Source organism: Balaenoptera borealis (genome assembly GCF_965194805.1).
Source record: "Balaenoptera borealis genome assembly, chromosome: 8".
Taxonomy (NCBI): domain Eukaryota; kingdom Metazoa; phylum Chordata; class Mammalia; order Artiodactyla; family Balaenopteridae; genus Balaenoptera; species Balaenoptera borealis.
The window spans coordinates 85,359,362-85,373,436 of record NC_138865.1 but is presented as its reverse complement, the minus strand read 5'-3'; the positions used below and the strand labels follow the sequence as shown (position 1 = coordinate 85,373,436).

General features: G+C 39.8%; 1 protein-coding gene across 2 annotated transcripts in view; it reads left to right on the top strand.

The window, feature by feature from the left end:
• The first annotated feature begins 6,105 nt into the window (after positions 1-6,105).
• Positions 6,106-14,075, top strand: part of SPATA31F3 (SPATA31 subfamily F member 3) — a 194,204-nt gene continuing 186,234 nt past the window's right edge. For both annotated transcript variants that reach the window (XR_014247288.1, XR_014247289.1), the window contains exon 1: positions 6,106-6,175. The gene's annotated coding sequence lies outside the window, so the exon portion shown is untranslated. The remainder of the gene's footprint in view (positions 6,176-14,075) is intronic.

Below are 14,075 nucleotides of genomic sequence, written 5' to 3'. Positions count from 1 at the left end.
CTCATTTCTCCCATAAACTGTGCAGTAGCTTCCTAGCTGATCTCCATTCTTCTAGCTTTATCCATCTTAAATCCTTTCCATTCACTACTGCCAAAGTAATCTACCTAAAACAAAAATGATCATGACACTCACCTCCTTAAAATCCTTCAGTGAGCCATACTTTCTGCATGGTATAGAGAACCCTCCACATGCAGGTCTTTCTCTACTCCTTTAGCTTCTCTAGTCATTACCTGCTGGCGTTTATTATTCTAGTAATAGAAGAATGCCTCTAGTTTCCCCTGAGCCCCCCATGCTGTTCATTGCTTCTATATCTTTTTGCTCATCAATATTTTGATTTCTCTGTCTGGAATGGCCTCACCACTTTTTTTCAACTGGCTAATTCTGCATTGGAAACATGGAGTCTTAACCACTGGACCACCAGGGAAGTCCCCAACCTGGCTAATTCTTAATTGTCCTTCTATCCCAATTCAGGCATCATCTCAGAAAATTTACCCTGAAGGTCTGGTTTGGGCTAAATGTCCCTTTTTCCTGCTCTACATAGTGAAACCAAGTGGGGCCCTGTGGAGCTTCCGGGCATGGAGGCCTTTTTGTCCCCCATTTCTTGTAGGCAAGACTCCAGCCTCCATGACATTCCCTAAGTTCCAAAGGGCAGTTTCGAACAGTTGCTAATGAAGGAAGGAGCAGCCACGAAACCACCTGAGGCAAGATTAAAGGGATTAGAGAAGCTCATTAAGATTAGGAGACTTGAGACCCTCCACACAGCCTCATCTTGTCAGCAACCCCACCCTTGGAGCCGACCAGACCCAGTGTTGTAGCCATTTTGAAACTTTGCAAAAGAATGCAAGACTGTTACTGCCTTGATCCTTATTGCATACCCCTGACCACGAACTCCAACTATAAGACCTCTCCCTATTCCCCAGGGAGGGGGGCACAGTTCTTGAGGTGCTAACCTGCTGTGTTCCCCTCTCTGCCTGGCAAAGAATAAAGCCACCCTTTCTTTCTCCTCCAAAACTCTGTCTCCATATCTTGTATCTCATTTCGGCATCAGTGTACAGGAAACCAATATTTTGGCATCAATAGTGATTATCTCTGTCTTTTCATTTAAAACATCCTTCAGAACCCTTTAAATCTATTACTTTGTGTATAATGACTTTCTTTTTAAAAATTAATTAATTAATTATATTTATTTATTTTTGGCTGCGTTGGGTCTTCGTTGCTGGTTGCAGGCTTCCTCTAGTTGCAGTGAGCAGGGGCTATTCTTCATTGCGGTGCGTGGGCTTCTCATTCTGGTGGCTTCTCTTGTTGCAGAGCTCGGACTCTAGGCACGTGGGCTTCAGTTGTGGCACGTGGGCTCAGTAGTTGTGGCTTGCAGGCTTAGTTGCTCTACGGCATGTGGGACCTTCCTGGACCAGGGATTGAATCCATGTCCCCTGCATTGGCAGGCGGATTCTTAACCACTGTGCCACCAGGGAAGTCCCTATAATGACTTCCTTATAATTTCAATAGCAGCAGTCTGAGCATGTCTTATTTTTCAGTTTGTAGTCTTCCTAGACTCTTGCTTATGGAGGTCTGTTTCCTTGTATGTTTGCTGTATTTTACTAGGAGCTCATTTGGTTATACTTTTAAACTTTGTGAATCCTGAAGGGCCTGGATTGAGATGATTTGTCTTGGTTTCTCCTGGGTGCTAAGGTACTTGACCAACCTGGAATTATTTGTTTTTTTCTTGGATTGACTATGTTTATTTCTCAGACTATGAGTATGGTGTAAATTCACATCCCGGGTCTTCATGAAACTAGGGCTATGATTATAAATTATTAGGGAAAATTATTAGTATTAATGTTGTTAGTGTTTCCACTCAGTTTTGCTAATTCTGTTTCTCAAATCTGTCTCTTCTCCCAATTTGATGCTGAAAACTTGGCCTCTGTGCACTGGTGCTGAATCGAATCGAATCTCAGAGACTGAGTTTTGGGTGAAGTAGAAAAAAATAGCTTTATTGCTTTGCCAGGCAAAGGGGGACACAGGGGTCTCATGCCCTCAAAAACTGTGTGTCCCAACCCGGGGTGTGGTGGGGGGCACTTGGTGAGGAGTTTCATAGCAGTGGTTCAAGGGTGGGGTTGCTGATAAGGATCAGGGTGTGTGCAAGGCCTGCATTCCTTTAATCTGGCCTCAGGTGGTCTCTTGATGAGCTTCTGTGGTTCTCAAGGTTATCAAAATGTGACCTTCTCTCTGGAATGAAGAATGCTTCATCAAGTAGTTAACATCTTCCATTTGTTGGGGGTTTTAGTTCTGCAGAAGAGCTCAAAGATATTGTTATGTGTATCCCTTGGGGCGAGGAGGAACCAGGACCCTGTCCCAAGGCTGCACTGTTGTTTCCTGACTGCTCCTCCCTTGTCTCTGCATCCCCTCCCTTCCCTGATTAGCAACTGTTTGAACCTGTCCTTTGGAACTAAAGGAAGGTCATGGAGACTGAAGCCTATTTCCTACAAACAAGAAATGGGGGACACAGAAAGACCTCCATGCCCAGGAGCCCCACAGGGTCCTTCTTGGTTTCACATTCTTAGTGTCACCAGAGACAAATTGGATTTTTATTGGCTCTTGTTTCCAGCATGCAGATATTTTTTTTGTTCACGTGTTCACAATATAGCCCTTTTGGTTGCCTAGCTTTATGTGCAGTTCTCAGATTCAGCTCCCCCACTTTGTCAAGTCTAAATACTATTCCTTGGTGGGGCTGATAACCAGCAAAACTTTAGGTTTCTGGGTTGGGCATATTTTTAGGGCAACCGTAGTGTCTTGTGTTGGCTTTCCATCTAATTTTGGCTCTAGAATCTCCTTCTTCCTCCTTTCCTCACCTCTTTCCCTCTCTCCCTTCCCCTCTCTTTTTTTCCCTTTCTCTCTTCCTCTCTCCCTGTCTCCTTTCTTCTTTCTTTCTCTCTTTCTTGCCTTCTCTTTCTCTCTTTCTTTCCCTTTCTTTCTCTCTCTCTCTCCCTCTCTCTCTTTCTTTCTCTCTTTCTTTCTCTCTCTCTCTCTCCTCCCTTCCTTCCCTCCTTCCTTCCTTCCCTCCTTCCTTTCTCCCCTTATAAAAGTGTATTTGTTCTAGTTAAGCCAGCATTTGGATTTTTGCAGTGCAAGGGCATTTCATAACATCTAGCCTAGTTAAATTGCCAGAAATGGAAATCTTATAGACTTCATTTTAAAAATTGGATTCTATTTCAAGCTTACTTGCAGATTTTTACCATGGAATCTCTGTCAAATACTTGTTTGCTTTTCTTTTGGTTATATTTAAAATTAGTGTTTTTTGTTGTTGTTTTTTTTAAATCAGAGTAATATATGCACATTGCTTTGAAAGTCAGATAGTAACAAAAAGCAGGCTTGGGAATTCCCTGGCCATCCAGTGGTTAGGACTCCGCACTTTAACTGCTGGGACCTGGGTTTGATCCCTGGTGGGGGAGCTGAGATCCCGCAATCCGTTCAGCGTGGGCAAGGCAAAAAAAAAAAAAGACAGGCTCTTTTCTCCCACCTTCTTCTACTGCAAGCTCTGCTTACCAGAGGTAACCACTTTAAGTTCTTTTGGCTATTTTTTGCATTGTTCACATCCTTATTTTTTATTTTTAAAAATAAGTTTATTTATTTATTTATTTTTGGCTGTGTTGGGTCTTTGTTGCTGTGCGCAGGCTTCCCCTAGTTGTGGCGAGCGGGGGCTACTCTTCGTTGTGGTGCGCTGGCTTCTCATTGCGGTGGCTTCTCTTGTTGCAGAGCATGGGCTCTAGGCGCGCGGGCTTCAGTAGCTGTGGCACATGGGCTCAGTAGTTGTGGCTCGTGGGCTCAGTAGTTGTGGCTCGCGGGCTCTAGAGTGCAGGGTCAGTAGCTGTGGCGCATGGGCTTAGTTGCTCTGCAGCATGTGGGATCTTCCCAGACCAGGGCTCTAACCTGTGTCCCCTGAATTGGCAGGTGGATTCTTAACCACTGAGCCACCAGGGAAGCCCCACATCCTTATTTTTAAGTAATAAACTTTTACCAATATTTCTTGATTTATTAATTTTAGACAGTATATATTGATTTTTTAAATTGAAATATAGTTGATTTACAATGTGTTAATTTCTGCTGTACAGCAAAGTGATTCAGTTATATATATATTCTTTTTTGTATTCTTTTCCATTATGGTTTATTACAAGATATTAAATATAGTTCCTTGTGCTATACAGTAGGTCCTTGTTTATCTATTTTATATATAGTAGTTTGTATCTGTTAATCCCAAACGCCTACGTTATCCCTCCCCCACCCCCTTTCCCCTTTGGTAACCATAAGTTTGTTTTCTATCAAACACTTGATTTTAAATGTGTTACAGGATAAGATCCATTTTCTCATAAATATTTTAAAGTATTTATATAGAAATCTCAAGTTTTTAACAACATACACAGTTGTTTCTTTATGTATTTTTTGGCATGTTATAGTTACTGTGTCATTATTGTGCACATAATATTGTGTGTAATAATGTGCACTGCAATTGCCTTTGACAGATGATTTCCTTTATGTCGTGTGGAGGAAATTCACTTAAATGAGTCCTCACAGTTGACTACAGAGTGAGACCCAATGTTCAATGAGGGTCATCACCAATGCTGCAAAAGTCTGTTGTGAAAAAGTGTGTTTCTGAGTGATAAACACCAAAAGAATGCTCTACAGCAGAGAAAAATGAAAAAGCTGGTGGTTGTGTAAAAAATTTCCAGATAGTAAAATGGACAATGTTAAGAGACATTTGAGCAAATATTAAGAGATATTAAGAGCAAATTTGGTAAGGAGTTTCCTTTCGACAGTCATTTCAACATGTAAGCAATATGAAAAAATAATTACTGAGACATCTTTCATCCTTTTTGGTACTGTATTCGAAATCCAATGTATATTTTACACTTACAGCACATCTCAATTCAGACTAGCCCCATTTTAAAGTGCTTTAGCCACGTGTGGCTAGTGGCTACCATATGTAACAACACAGGATTAAATTATGAAGACAGTTCAGAGTACTTACAGGAGAACAGTCTTTAAACACACATTCTTCAGTCATGGTACCTTCTCAGGTATCTCTGGATCACGTGTTTCCTTCGTGATTGAGCTGATCTGGAGCACAATGCTGAGATGCTAGAGTCTAAGCTCCATACCCAGGGGACAGAATCCTATCGAATGGAACATTCATGCACTTGTTGGTCTGAGATTATTTACCCTTTTCATTAAGGAATACTGACTAAAAATCAGTTGAGGATCACGTACAGAAAACATTTGTTTGAGATTTTCAAAGGAGAAAAAATAGAAAATACTTTAACCATTTTAAAAATGATTTCTGGGTAAGAACCCAGAATTTCATTAATTCAATGTAGAAAATCATATTGTTCATATATAATGAATGTCTGCAGCTTGCCTAGAGAGAGGAGAATAAGAATTGAGTCCAAGCACCTCATTCCTTTTTTGTTTTGTGGCATCAGTGCAGGGAAGAAGAGGAGCAAAGAGGGAGCATTTTGTGGGTAAGGTTCTGCCTATTCAATCTGGAGCTCTGAAGGGTTAACCTTAATCTCTCCTTTCTGTGAGACCCAGGTCCATATCCATAGTCTCTAAGGACGTCAGCTACTAGAGCTCATCACTCTTAGAAAACAAAGTTCTCAGCAGGGAGAGTCATAGGAAGGAGTCAGAACCAAGAACACTTCTCCAGTTCCCTGCTAGGTCCATCCCTGGGAATGGAAAAATGGTGGAGCGGGCCTGTGGTTCTTGCCCACTAGGTGGCAGTGTGAGACACAGTGGAAAGGATATCTGGAGGCAGACCTTTTGGGTCCTGATTTGGGACAAATTGTTTAATTTTCCTAAGGCTCAGATTCCTCCTTGAGATACACCTAACCTTCATCCCTCACAGCGTGGTTATGAGGATCAGATGGGATAAAGTGTAAAATGCTATTCCATACTTGAGCCTGTCTATTGTTGTCACTGTTTGACCTTGTGTACTAATGGTTGGGGCTCTTGGAGTCTAGTCTCCCAAGAGCCTCCCCCAGAGGACAGTTTTGCTCAGCCTCCTATAAGATCCTTTGCTCCTACCTTCACCGCATGTAACCAAGTCTCCTGCTTTCCCAGCTTGGAGAGTTTGCCAGAAAGGAGCGCACGTGACGTGGGACCTGCTTACTCTTTGGAAAAGCAGGTATTGATGAAGCTCTTCTCCTTCTTTCCTTCCCCCTCTTCCTAGCATGGCCTCTGTGACTGCAGGGCCCCTGTGCAGCCGAGGTTGACATGAGAGGGTAATCCTATAGGGAAGGGAATGTGATAGAAATCCCTCACTGAGGAATAAAAGAAGCATCTTGAAGTCAGTGACGTAGGAACGTGACTCCTGCCAGGCTTGCTGGGCCCTCCTAGCCTCATTCTGCTCCCAGCTGCAGCTTGTACATCCTGTCTTTTGCAGCCATCTGGGCAAGCTTCTTGATGATAACACTTTGCGGCAAGATCCCTGCTGGGAGGATCATGATAGAGTGACTGTAGAAGCTGATCTTCTGATGTCTGGGGAGGTTGGGGAAGCTGCTGCTTCCTCTGTGTCCCTTTGGCTGTGTCCCATAGGTTCTCTGCCTGAGCCACCCACTGTCTGTCCTCCCCACTCTCACCAGACCCTCTAGAAAAGGAATTAAGAGCCCCTCTGAGTGACCTCTCTCACACTGTCCTATTTATCCCTCTGTCAGCCTGAGAACCTACAGAGACCCATCTTCCCATGCTGTACTCATCTTAGTTCATTGTCTCCCTTCCTTTAATTGTACCCCAACATCCCAGTGGGCCCCAGGCCTACATCACTCTTTTCATTCACATCACTGGCCTTCTTTCTGCCATTAGAGGTCACTCTGCCATTTGCCCCCATATTTTCACTGACCTATTTTTCTCATCCACTGATAGTTTTATCTCCTCCATCTGTGGAGTTTTGCCACTGGGTGCCCTCTTTGCCTTTTTATTCACTTAACCTTCTTTGACCACACCTCTAACTTTCTTTTTTTGAAAATAAATTTATTTTTATTTTTGGCTGTGTTGGATCTTCGTTGCTGTGCGCGGGCTTTCTCTAGTTGCGGCGAGTGGGGGCTACTCTTTGTTGTGGCTTCTAGTTGCGGAGCACGGGCTCTAGGCACGCGGGCTTAAGTAGTTGTGGCACGCGGGCTCAGTAGTTGTGGCTTGCAGGCTCTAGAGCACAGGCTCAGTAGTTGTGACTCATGGGCTTAGTTGCTCCGCGGCATGTGGGATCTTCCCGGACCAGGGCTCGAACCCGTGTCCCCTGCATGGGCAGGCGGATTCTTAACCACTGCGCCACCAGGGAAGCCCAGACCCCGTCTCTAACTTTTATCTTTGTTCCAGGATCTCTGCTGCTAGACCCTACCTCCCCCCAAACTCTCAAGACTGAGCCTCTCTTTTTTTAAAAAAAATTTTAATTAATTAATTTATTTATTTTTGGCTGTGTTGGGTCTTCGTTTCTGTGCGAGGGCTTTCTCTAGTTGCGGCAAGCAGGGGCCCCTCTTCATCGTGGTGCGCGGGCCTCTCACTATCGTGGCCTCTCTTGTTGCAGAGCACAGGCTCCAGACGCACATGAGCCTCCCTTTATAACCTGTCTTTTTTATTACTCTCACCACCTTTTGGCCACCAGCCCTTCTTGCCACTGATTCCCACTTTCTTATTGGATTGTCCTCCATCTCTAACACTTGCCTTTTCCCATTTTCCTTCAGAGCACACTCAGATCCTATTCTCTAGCTAGACTTTGTGTCTGGACTATTTCACCTCACCTAACTCCACCTTTTCTCAGGATATCAACCTCTTATGCATGGATCTCTCTTATTCATTTAAAAAAATATTATTTCTAAAAATTGAGATATAATTCCCATACCATAGAATTCACCCCTATGAAGTGTACGATTCATAGTTTTTAGGATATTCTCAAGGTTGTGCAATCATCACCACTATCTAATTTCAAAATACTTTCATCATTTCAACAAGAGGTATGCCCATTAACACACTCCTCATTCCTTCCTTCTCCCAGCCCCTGGCAATCACTAATCTATTTTCTGTCTCTATAGATGTGCCTGTTCTGGATATCTCATATAAATGGAATATATAATATAATTGAAAATTTGTACCTACCTTCTTTCACATAGCATAAGATTTTGAAAGTTTATCCTTTTGTAGCATGTACTAGTACTTCATTCCTTTTTTATGGCTGAATAATATTCCATTGTATCGATATACCACATTTTGTTTTTCCATTTGTCAGTTGGTGGACATTTGAGTTATTTCCATCTTTTGGTTATTATGAATAATGCTATTATAAACATCTGTGTGTAAGTTTTTGTGGAAATATATGTTTTCATTTCTCTTGGGTATGTACCTTGGAGTGAGATTGTTGGGTCATATGATAATTCTATGTTTAACTTTTTGAGGAACCATAAAATTATTTTCCAAGTGACTGCACCATTTTACATTTCTCAACAATGTACAAGAGTTCCCTCATGACCCATGGCATTGACATCTTCTCATGTGTTTGTTGGCCATTTAAATATCTTGTAGTCTGGCAAAATTTCTATTCATGTTTTTTGCCTGTCTTAAAATTGGGTAGATTGTCTTTTTGTTGTTGAGTTATAAGAGTATTTTATGTATTCTGGATACTAAGCCGTTATAAATGTATGATTTGCAAATACTTTATCCCATTCTACGAGTTATCTTTTCACTCTCTTGATAGTGTCCTTTGACGCCCAAAGTTTTTAATTTTGATGAAGTCCAATTTTTCTATTTTTCCCTTTGTTGCTCACATATTTGGTGTCATATCTAAGAATCCATTGCCAAATCCAAGATCATGAAGGTCTACTTCTGTGTTTTCTTCCAAGAGTTTTATGGTTTTAGCTCTTATATTTAGGTCTTTGATCCATTTTGATGTCATTGTTGTTTCTTTTAAATCATTAATTAATTTTATTGAGATATAATTGACACATAACATTGTATTAGTTTTAGATGTAGACTTCATTTTTTTTTTTTTTTTTTTTTTAATGTTGTGGAGTGTCACGTACAGGGAAGTGTAGATTGTAGGGAAGCTCAGTGTTGTGTTTTTTAAAATTTTATTTATTTATTTATTTATGGCTGTGTTGGGTCTTCGTTTCTGTGCGAGGGCTTTCTGTAGCTGCAGCAAGCGGGGGCCACTCTTCATCGCGGTGCGCGGGCCTCTCACCATCGTGGCCTCTCTTGTTGCGAAGCACAGGCTCCAGACACGCAGGCTCAGTAATTGTGGCTCACGGGCCCAGTTGCTCCACGGCATGTGGGATCTTCCCAGACCAGGGCTCGAACCCGTGTCCCCTGCATTGGCAGGCAGATTCTCAACCACTGCACCACCAGGGAAGCCCCGACTTCATTGTTTTTTATTGTGATAAAATACACGTAATATTTCTCATTCGTAAGTGTACAATTCAGATTCAGGCATTAGATACACTCACAATGTTGTGTAATCATCACCACTATCTACTCCTAAAACTTTTTCATCATCCCCAACATAAACTCTGTACCCATTAAATAATAACTCCCTCTCCGTCCCCCTCCCACAACCCCAGCTTCTGGTAACCTCTATTCTACTTTCTGTCCCTATGAATTTGCCTACTCTAGGTACCTCATATAAGTGGATTCATACAATATTTATCCTTCTGTGTCTAGTTAATTTCACATGTTTTTAAGATTCACCCATGTTGTAGCATATATAAAAATTTTCATTTCTTTGTTTTGGCTGACTTATATTCCATTGTATATATGGACTACATTTTGTTTATTCATTCATCTGTTGATGAACACTTGGGTTGTTTTCACTTTTTGGCTATTGTGAATAATGCTGCTATGAACATTGGTGTACAAATATATGTTCAAATTCCTGCTTTCAATTTTTTTGGATGTATACCTAGGAGTAGAATTGCTGGGTCATATGATAGTTCTATGTTTAACTTTTTAAGGAGCCACCAAATTGTTTTCCTTAGTGGCTGCACTATTTTTACATTCCCACCAGCAATGCACAAGTGTTCCGATTTCTCCATATCCTTGTGAACACTTCTTATTTTCTGTTTTTTAAATTTTATTATCCTACTTGGTGGAAGTGGTATGTCATTGTGGTTTTGATTTGCATTTCCCTCATGACTAATGAAGTTGAGCATCTTTTCATGTACTTATTGGCTATTTGTATATCTTCTTTGGAGAAATGTGAAGTCCTTTTATCTTCGATTTGGATTGTTTGCTTTTTTGTTGTTGAGTTGTTTATATATTCTGGATATTAATATCTTATAAGATATATAATTTGCAAATATTTTCTCCCATTCTGTAGGTTGTCTTTTCACTTTCTTAGTAGTGTCCTTTGATTCATAGAAGTGCTGAACTTTATGAAGTCTAATTTATCTATTTTTTTCTCTTGTTGCCTGTGCTTCTGGTGTCGTACCCAGGAAACTGTTCCAAAATGCATTGTCATAAAGTTTTTTCCCAATGTTTTCTCCCCAGAGCTCTATAGTTTTAGCTCTTAAGTTTAGGCCTTTGATACATTTTGAGTTAATTTTTATATATGGTGTAATATAAATATTCAGTTTTCTCAGCATCATTTGTTGAAAAGATTGTCCTTTCCCCATTGAATGGTATTGGAACCCTTTTCAAAAATCAATTGACCATATATGTGAGGGTTTATTTCTGGGCTCCTTATTTGATTCCATTGGTCTGTATGTCTATCCTTATGCTAGTACTATACTGTTTTAATTAATGTAGTTTTTTAAAATATTTATTTATTTATTTATTTATGGCTGCGTTGGGTCTTTGTTGCGGCACGTGGGCTTCTCATTGTGGTGCCTTCTCTTGTTGTGGAGCATGGGCTCTAGGCACGTGGGCTTCAGTAGTTGTGGCACACGGGCTCAGTAGTTGTGGCTCGCAGGCTCTAGAGTGCAGGCTCAGTAGTTGTGGCGTATGGGCTTAGTTGCTCCGCGACATGTGGGATCTTCCCGGACCAGGGATTGAACCTGTGTCCCCTGCATTGGCAGGCAGATTCTTAACCACTGTGCCACCAGGGAAGTCCCAATTAATGTAGTTTTTTAGTAAGTTTTGAAGTAAAGAAGTATGAGTTCTCCAACTTTATTCTTCTTTTTCAAGATTGTTTTGGCTATTTGAGACTCCTTGCAATTCCATATGATTTTGATGATGGCTTTTCCATTTCTACAAAAAAGGTAGTTGGAATTTTAATAGGGATTATGTTAAATCTGTAGATCATGTTGGATAATATTGACATCTTAACAATGTTAAGTCTTCCTATCCATGGGTACAGATGTCTTTCCATTTATATAGTTCTTTAATTTCTTTTAGCCATGTTTTTTAGTTTTCAGGATATAAATCCTTAATCTCCTCCAATAGATTAATTCCTAAGTATTTGATACTTTTTATGCTATTATAAATGGAATTGCCTTCATAATTTCCTTTTTGGATGGTTTATTTGTGGTGCATAGAGAAACACAACTGATTTTTGTGTGTTAATCTTGTACCCTGCAACTTTGTTGAATTTATTTATTAGTGCTACTAGCTTTCTTGTGGATTCTTTGGGATTTTCTATATATAAGATCATGTCATCTGTGAATAGAAATAGTTTCACCTTTTCCCTTCCAATTTGGATGACTTCTATTTCTTTTTCTTATCAAGGAGAACTTCCAATACACTGCTGAACAGCAGTAGTGAAAGTGAGCATCTTTGCCTTGTTCCTGATCTTAGGGGGAATACTTTTAGTCTTTCATCATGGAATATGATGCTAGCTGTGGATTTTTAAAAAAAATACTCATTGCCATGTTGAGGAATTTTCCCTCTACTCCTTATTTCTGAGTTTTTGGCATGAAAAGTTTGGATTTTGTCAAATGTTTTTTCTGTGTCAGCTGAGATGATCATGTGGTTTTTTTCCCCTTTGTTCTATCAATATGATGTATTACATTGATTGATTTTCTTATGTTGAACCACCCTTGTATTCCTGGAATAAATCCCACTTAGCTATGGTAAATAATTCTTGTAATATGCTATTGAGTTCAATTTGCTAATATTTTGTTAAAGATTTTTGCATCTATTTTTTGCGTCTGTAAGGAATGTTGGGCTGTAATTTTCTTTTCTAATCTAATTTTATTATTTGAATTTATTATTTTCTAATTTTAGAATGTAAAATGTACTGTTTTCTAATTTTTCATTATCTGGCTTTGGTATCAGGGTACTGCTGACTTCATAGAATGAGTTAGAAAGTGTTGCCTCTTCAATTTTTGGAAAGAGTTTGAGAAGGATTGGTATTAATTCTTTAAATGTTTGGTAGAATTCACTAGTGAAGCCATCATTCTAGAATTTTTCTTTGTTGGAAGACTTTTGATTACTGATTCAATCTCTTTGCTTGTCATTTATCTGTTGAGATTTCTATTTCCTTTGAAGTCAGTTGGTAATTTCTATGTGTATTAATCAGGGTTCACCAGAAAAACAGAGCCAATAGGAGATCATATATATATATATATAAAACCTAGGCTCTCCTAATAATATGTATAATTATATATATATATATAATCTAGGATCTCCCATTGGTTATGTATGTGTGTGTTTGATTTTTACATATACACAAATTTCCCCATTTCCCTTCTCTTATTGATTTCTTTCATTCCATTGTGATCATAGAACATACTTTGTATGATTTCAGTCCTTTTAAGTTTATTGATATTTGTTTTAACGATTAATATATGGTCTCACTTGGAGAATGTTTTATGTGTACTTGAAAAGAATGTATATTCTGCTATTATTGGATGGAGTGCTCTATAGATGTCTGTTAGGTCTAGTTGATTTATAATGTTGTTCAAGTCTTCTATTTCCTTGTTAATCTTTGGCCTAGTTGTTCTATACATTATTGAAAGTGGCATATTGAAATCTCTCATTATTATTGTTGAATTGTTTATTTCTCCCTTAAATTGTGTCAGTTTTTGCTTCATGTATTTGGGGTTCTGTTTTTAGGTGCATGTATGTTTATAATTGTTATATCTTCTTAATGAATTGACTCTTTTATAATTATAAAATATAATCTCTTTTTTTTTTGCCTCTTGTAACAGTTTTTCTTTTAAAGTTTGATTTGTCTGATATTAGTACAGACACTTTAAAGCTTTCGTTTTGTTATTGTTTGCATGGTATATCTTTTTCCATCCTTTTACTCTCTCTTTTTTTTTAAAGGATGACCATATTTAAAAAAAATTATTTATAATTTTTATTTATTTATTTATTTATTTATTTATTTTTGGCTATGCCAGGTCTTCGTTGCAGCATGCGGGATCTTCATTATGGCACGCGGATCTTTAGTTGCAGCATCCGGACTTCTTATTGTGAAGTTGTGGCATGCAGACTCTTAGTCGTGACATGCAGACTTCTTAGTTGTGGCATAAGGACTTCTTAGTTGCGGCATGGGGGCTTCTTAGTTGCAGCATGCAGACTCTTAATTGCGGCATGCGAACTCTTAGTTGTGGCATGCATGCGGGATCTAGTTCCCCAACCTGGGCCCCCTGCGTTGGAAGCCTGAAGTCTCACCCACTGGACCACCAGGGAAGTCCCTACATCCTTTTATTCTTAATTATCTGTGTCTTTGAATCCAAAGTGTGTCTCTTGTAGATAGCATATAATTGGATCATATAAATATATTTTTAATTAATTAATTAATTTATTTATTTTTGGCTGTGTTGGGTCTTAGTTTCTGCGCGAGGGCTTTCTCCAGTTGCGGCAAGTGGGGGCCACTCTTCATCGCGGTGCGCGGGCCTCTCACTATCGCGGCCTCTCTTGTTGCGGAGCACAGGTTCCAGACGCGCAGGCTCAGGTGTGGCTCATGGGCCGAGTTGCTCTGCGGCACGTGGGATCCTCCCAGACCAGGGCTCGAACCCGTGTCTCCTGCATTGGCAGGCAGATTCTCAACCACTGTGCCACCAGGGAAGCCCTGGATCGTATATTTTTTAAAATCCAATTTTCCAATCTCAGTCTTTTAATTGGAAAGTTTTAATCCATTTATATTTAGTGTAGTATAC